This window comes from Topomyia yanbarensis, chromosome 2, assembly GCF_030247195.1.
Source record: "Topomyia yanbarensis strain Yona2022 chromosome 2, ASM3024719v1, whole genome shotgun sequence".
NCBI lineage: Eukaryota > Metazoa > Arthropoda > Insecta > Diptera > Culicidae > Topomyia > Topomyia yanbarensis.
Window position 1 is genome coordinate 385,552,581 of NC_080671.1, and position 6,376 is coordinate 385,558,956.

At 37.2% G+C, this 6,376-nt stretch overlaps 4 non-coding genes across 4 annotated transcripts; all 4 read left to right on the plus strand.

Annotated features, from left to right (window-relative positions):
* Positions 1 to 3,112: 3,112 nt before the first annotated feature.
* Trnaa-agc (transfer RNA alanine (anticodon AGC)) lies at positions 3,113 to 3,185 on the plus strand. The gene has a single exon. It is a non-coding gene; the product is annotated as a tRNA-Ala (tRNA).
* Positions 3,186 to 3,271: 86 nt separating this feature from the next.
* On the plus strand, positions 3,272 to 3,343 carry Trnap-ugg (transfer RNA proline (anticodon UGG)). The gene has a single exon. It is a non-coding gene; the product is annotated as a tRNA-Pro (tRNA).
* A 1,002-nt stretch (positions 3,344 to 4,345) lies between these two features.
* On the plus strand, positions 4,346 to 4,417 carry Trnap-ugg (transfer RNA proline (anticodon UGG)). Its single transcript has one exon. It is a non-coding gene; the product is annotated as a tRNA-Pro (tRNA).
* Positions 4,418 to 5,468: 1,051 nt separating this feature from the next.
* Trnaa-agc (transfer RNA alanine (anticodon AGC)) lies at positions 5,469 to 5,541 on the plus strand. The gene has a single exon. It is a non-coding gene; the product is annotated as a tRNA-Ala (tRNA).
* The last annotated feature ends 835 nt before the right edge of the window (positions 5,542 to 6,376 follow it).

A 6,376-nucleotide genomic window follows, 5' to 3' on the forward strand; every position in this document is an offset into this window, starting at 1 on the left:
TTCCGCTGATGCAGTGCTGCCAGGGATAGTTTCTGTTAATGGCGAAAATGAAATTTTGGAATATTTTCTTAGCCTGGGAATATTATTGAAAACTGCTAAAACTTTCTAATTTAGATTGCCCTCAATTACCTTTTTTATGCAATTGGACTAGATCGGAAGGTAAATATTGAGCAGCAGCAAAAGAAGCACCTATCTTTCTTAAACCAGGTTTTTCGTGTTTCTTGACGCCAACAGTTTTAATGAAAAATAGTTTTGGGGCCCTATACGCGGTAGAAAAAAGTTGGTCAAGAAACGGTTAACGAGATTCTGAAAAGAGACCCGGCCGTCACTGGAGGTGATTTCAATTCTAGGGTAGCTCACGCAAAGATGGATGATAGGCTATGTAAAGAGGGCGCCAGCAGTACTTCATGCTGAGGCGCCCGGGAACCTGGTAGTCCTTCGCTAGTGACAAGTATGAGTGGGACAGTTTGCGAAGACTACACGCGTAGTTATTACCTGACAATCCAGTATTGGTCAACTAAATGATGCTACAAGGACAAGGATCTCTTTGTGGGTGCGCAACACGCACTCTTCTAATTAAAATGACTAGACATGTTAGCTGTGCTATGTGACACTTCACGTAAATTAAACTGGAGCCAAGAAACAGACGACCCCCAGTTTACTTACTAACTTTATATTTTCTGGTATTCGAGTAATCGAATCAGTTACCTCGGAAAATCTAAGCCTTGGGTAATGGAGTTTGACTTGTATTGCAAAAGACACACCTTATTAAAAAGTTTATCTTAGAATTATTGTACAAATAGCTATAAACAACTGATACCTATCGTTAACTCGTTACCAATATGAATAATAAATGAAAACCAACTGAAAATGCAAATCACACCCTGAAAATCTGAAAAATCGACTAGGGCCAAAATAGGCACATTTACCATAATTGATTCGATTATCCGGGTGATTCGATTATCCGGGGTGAGATTTTTTTCAAATCCCCGGATAATCGAGTCCGACCTGTAATTTTATTCAAACTAAAAAAAATAAATAAATATTTGGAAAAGAATTATAAGACATTGAATTATGGGGTTTTGTCACTCGTCTTGCCACTGTGCGTGGTAGGGTCCTGATACCAATTTCGTAAACATTCAAATATCTCAATATAAACTGAACACAATGCTTACGCTGCGTGAACTACGCATAAGCGCCAAATCTGAAATGTTTTGCTTGTTGTAAACAAATCGAACAATATGGAACTTAATTACTACACTTTCAGCATTTTATCCCAGTCCAAATTATCAGAGTTCGCATAATATTAGACTAAATTCTCGACAAACATATGATTATGGCCTAAAAGCCAACTGTCAAAATTCACTTTGAATGGAAATTCCGGACAAACCGTTACACGCCAATCACAGATGTTGGTAGTAAATGAAAGAGAAAAGTTTTCTCTTTCATGAACTGTTGTGAACTGTGTTCGACTAGTAACGGTTTGTCTGGAATTTCCCTTCAAAGTGGATTTTGACAGTAGGCTTTTAGGCCGTAATAATATGTTTGTCGAGAAATGGCCATATCATTGAGTATTGCTTAGAACAAAAGAGATTATTGTGGAGATTAGGGGAATTATGGTTAAAACCGACACCTTAAGCTTAACACTTTTTCTAAGTTGCCACAAAACCAATAAAATTATAATTTTTATCCATAATTCTTCTTCAGAAAATTCTTAACAAGACTTAATTTTTTCAGCGCTTCAAAAAATTAATTTCATTAAAAAATATTGGTTGTAAAACTTGGAAAACAAAGTGACTTTTTGTAAGCACTGCGGGTAAAACCAACACCCCATAGGGGTAAGATCGACACCCCCTTTAATTTATTTTCTCTCCACTTTATTAAAATCTTTATCTTTATTAAAAATGAGATATATGCGTGATTAATAAAGTGTGAGTATGTATGATGCAAATATGTGCTTTTTATTGCTTCATCATGTAGTGAGGGGAAGAAAGTTCGAAAGCGTAGTACTATAAATAAGAGTATTTTATGCTATAGGATTATTTATTGATATGAGTAGTTCCAAATAATCCTTGCGCACATCATTGCAACCTCCAGTGGCATTTTATTTCATAAGAGAAGATTTTCAAGCGTTCTACGTTCTGCTAATTGGATTCATTCACTTAGAAGTGACACACACACACTTCTTAGTAAAACTATCTTTTTCAGATTTGATTTTTCGGACTCTGATTATCAACGATCTATTGGAGTATACATAATATCATTGTCTCATTGTGATAAAATTCGTCTATGACAAACCAAGAGAACACTAGAAATTCGGCTTGATGACCTTTTTGCAGAAATAGCAAAAGCTTCGTTAGAATCAGATAAGCAAAAATTCCAATTTTTGATTTTTAAAGAGACTTACAAGAAATAAACACAATAAAAGTATTTCTGTGTATTTCTGCTAATACTATAGTGTTCTAATAGGCTAATTGAAGTGTCACAAAGATCCCCAGTATTTTGAAATGAATCGCAACTATACACAACCATCTTAACAGGGTGTCGGTTTTACCCTAACCATAGGGTGGCGGTTTTACCCCAACAGCGCACATTTTTTTTATAAAAGCAATTAAAAATATTGAATTTTTCAAACTCGTCCTCAATGCACCTAGTTGATCATAGGACAGGCCGATAATAAAAGGTACTGCAAAATGGGGTGATTTGAAAAGCTTTCGTTCGGTTAAAACCTTAAAATCTACCAACGAAATTTTACATCCAGGCGAGTATGAACGCTGCTGTCGAATGTTTTGTTAATTTTTATGACATTCGGCGCACTAACGTAAATCAAATTTTTTTTTCAAATACTCTAAATAAACGTACTAATAATATTGTATCATTATGAAATGAATATAAATTTGATTTCTAGGAAAAGTTGTGGGGTGTCGGTTTTACCCACAGTGTCGGTTTTTCCCACAATTCCCCTATAGATGTTTCGATGTGAAAATGCTTAGCACTGGGCATCGTCAGCAGTCTGTATGTTTATACCGATGTAATGATCCAAAAGACATTATTATCAAATGTGGCACAACTACAAATACACATGATCTGTAATGAGTGCCGACTTCAACATGGGGATGTAGCTCAGATGGTAGAGCGCTCGCTTAGCATGTGAGAGGTACGGGGATCGATGCCCCGCATCTCCAGCTGTGTTTTTTGTCGAACGTTTCCTTTTTTCTATTCACGCCGATACCTGTTCAAAGAATCTTATGTGAAAAATCGATCGTCAGGAGGCTCAATGGTCTAGGGGTATGATTCTCGCTTTGGGTGCGAGAGGTCCCGGGTTCAAATCCCGGTTGAGCCCGAAATGTATTTTTTGATTAACCGTACTCAATTATGTATCCAATCATGTAATCAAAGAACCTACTTATAATAAGTTCATATGGTAATGAGTTTTCCGTTATTATTATTGTTTAATAATTATTTTCGCACAGACAGTCTCACAAATCACATTTGGCTCGATCATTACTTGAATGTAAAAACAAAAAGCAAATTAATTGAAAGCTATGGAGGCGAAACTGGTAATACGCACATAAAAAGTTGGTTGTCAATTTCAGCAAAATTTTACTGAATTTTCATCAGCTGAAAGTTTCAACAATACAGGACACCGAAAAAACGAACGAGTCAACAACGACAACTTACAGTAATCCATTTCGGTATACTGAGAATCCGTCAATTGCGCTGTAAATTTGACAATTTGAATTACTGAATTTTCAGCAAAGCGAATCTGTCAAACAGGGGTTCAATTTAAAGTACCGATTTTTCGGCATCTTGAATTGCTGAAACATTCAGCTGATGAAAATTCAGCAAAATTTTGCTGGCATTCGGCGTACAAAAATTGGTGTGCGGTTTGCTATTGCTTTAGCTAGGCACTCGTTTTCTTTCGGCTGGCTGGCATGGAGACGACAATAAAGACACGTATAACGAAAAATAGACCATGAAGAAAATATGGGTAGTTCATCCTCTTCAAATTTTGTGTTGCGATGCAACAAAAAACATGAAGCAGATTTTTTTCCGTGAAGGTTCGGTTCGATTAACTTGAAAATATCGCATAGTTTATTACACACGTAATAATTTACTGAACCTTTCTACCCTTATGTGGTACGGGAGTGTGCATTACACTGTAGGAATGGAAACCGTTTACTGCATATTTTTATTTGCTATACTCTTCTGTCTCATTGATACGTAAGCCTACACATGGACTATTCTCATGCTATCCTTTCAATATTTAAAACATAACCGAGCGTGATATAATAATGTGCCATGCGTAGAAGCTGATGAATTATTCGCACGCGCTTTGACATACGGCTCAATGGTCTAGGGGTATGATTCTCGCTTTGGGTGCGAGAGGTCCCGGGTTCAAATCCCGGTTGAGCCCGTACTTTTTTATTGGAGATTCCTCATTTTGCTCAACCGTTTAACACTAATTCCATATTAACATTTGAAACGGGCTAAAAAAAATTGTAAACAAACTTTTGGTTTGATTTCTCTTAATTTACTGCAATTTGAAGGCAGAACTCAATTGAGATTGCTTTTACGAAGGGTAAAGATGAATTCTACTCTGCAGCGGAATAATGAGCGAAACAAGTTTGTTTACAAAAAGCTCATTAGTACTTTTGACGAATTAATATTGAATTACTCTCGGTATCAATTTGAAACCAAAGTCCAGTGAATTACATTTTCTTTAATATTTCTTACTGTTGGAACATTTTTATATTTTGCATATTGCTGTAAAATACTAATTTTCGGATGATAAAACCCATATTTTGTAATGTGTAATTATCCAATAATTAAAGCTAATACGAAATTGCCTAATACATACTTGAATGTTGTATCATTTACATATAAGTATGTACGCCATGTCGAACCGATTGAGATTGAGAAAACCGATTGAGTTGTATGAAGCTGTATTCCTCCTCCTTCCTGTAATCGGTCTCCAAACGTGCAACCGCTGGCACTGAAACACGATTTCTCCGTAGTTTCTGAACGTATTGCACCCAGTGAAACAGTATGACTTCCGGAAAACGTCCATTGAGTGAAAATTTGTGTCCTCACAATATTAACTCCTAGATCTAAAATCACTAGTTGTACTTTGATTTGTATTGGAAATAGCATTGCATATGTACATACCTATGTACATGCATACTAGAAATTTGTTGCGACGCTGGCCAGTCCTTCAATCGGTGTTCCAGTGTCATAATTCCAATAGTCTTCAGTTGTCCAACACCTGTATTGTATAAAAATCAACAGTAATCAAATCGATTAAAAAGTTAACAAACTGAGCTACCACTGAATGTAGCTCAAATAAACAAGCTCCAATGGAATGAGATAATTTATTAATTGGAATATGCTGCACGTTCAGAGTTACCAGCGTATATATGTTCGGCAGTGCGATTTATGTATGCCTTTTGTCAACCAGCAGCAACAACGGGGATGTAGCTCAGATGGTAGAGCGCTCGCTTAGCATGTGAGAGGTACGGGGATCGATGCCCCGCATCTCCAGTTTTTTTTACTTCGCTTTTATTAGTTCCTACCAATTTTACTGTCAGGACATCAAATATAACGTGTGCATTTCTTATAATTCTAGCTTTGTGCATACTTGGTAGATCGATGCATGCTTTTTTGGGAGTTTGTGAGGTGGTTCGTCGATTGTATTTTTTTTTACCAATGTGAAACCACAAGCAAAATATGGCTTTAAAGTTGGACAGAGAATGCGCAAAATTCGCAAACGAAAAAAGCAGTTTTTTTCCACGCCGTATGTCAGATCTTCATAAAAATCCATCAGCGTATGTAGAATGTTGTTACAGTACTGCTGATGGATTTTTATGAAGATCTGACATACGGTGTGGAAAAAACTGCTTTTTTCATTTGCGAATTTTACCCTTTCTCTGTCCAACCTTTAAACAGCTTTAAATATACCCAACTAGGTGCGCTTAGCTCTCTCATGAAAAGTTTCGTGCTAGACGACGAGCGTTATACGTAGAAATGAGCAACTGATTTTCGAAGAACCTCTATGGTTTACAGTTTTTTTTTTCTTCAGTTTGCTATACTGACCCATAGCATGTTTATGGGCTTGCTTCTTAGCGGTGCAGATAAGGCACTTGTGTGCCTTAGTGCACCCCCGCTCTTTATGTCCCTCCTCGTCGCAGCGACGACATAGTTTGCTCCTATCTATGCCTTTGCACTCGTATGCTTTGTGGCCGGACTCAAGGCACCGATAGCACCTATCCACTGAAGGCGGCTGGGGTATACTAATAGGACATACCGACCAGCCGATCTTCAGCTTCCCTTTCTCGGTTACCTTTTTGGCATCCGCCTTCAGTAGCCTGAGGTAGGC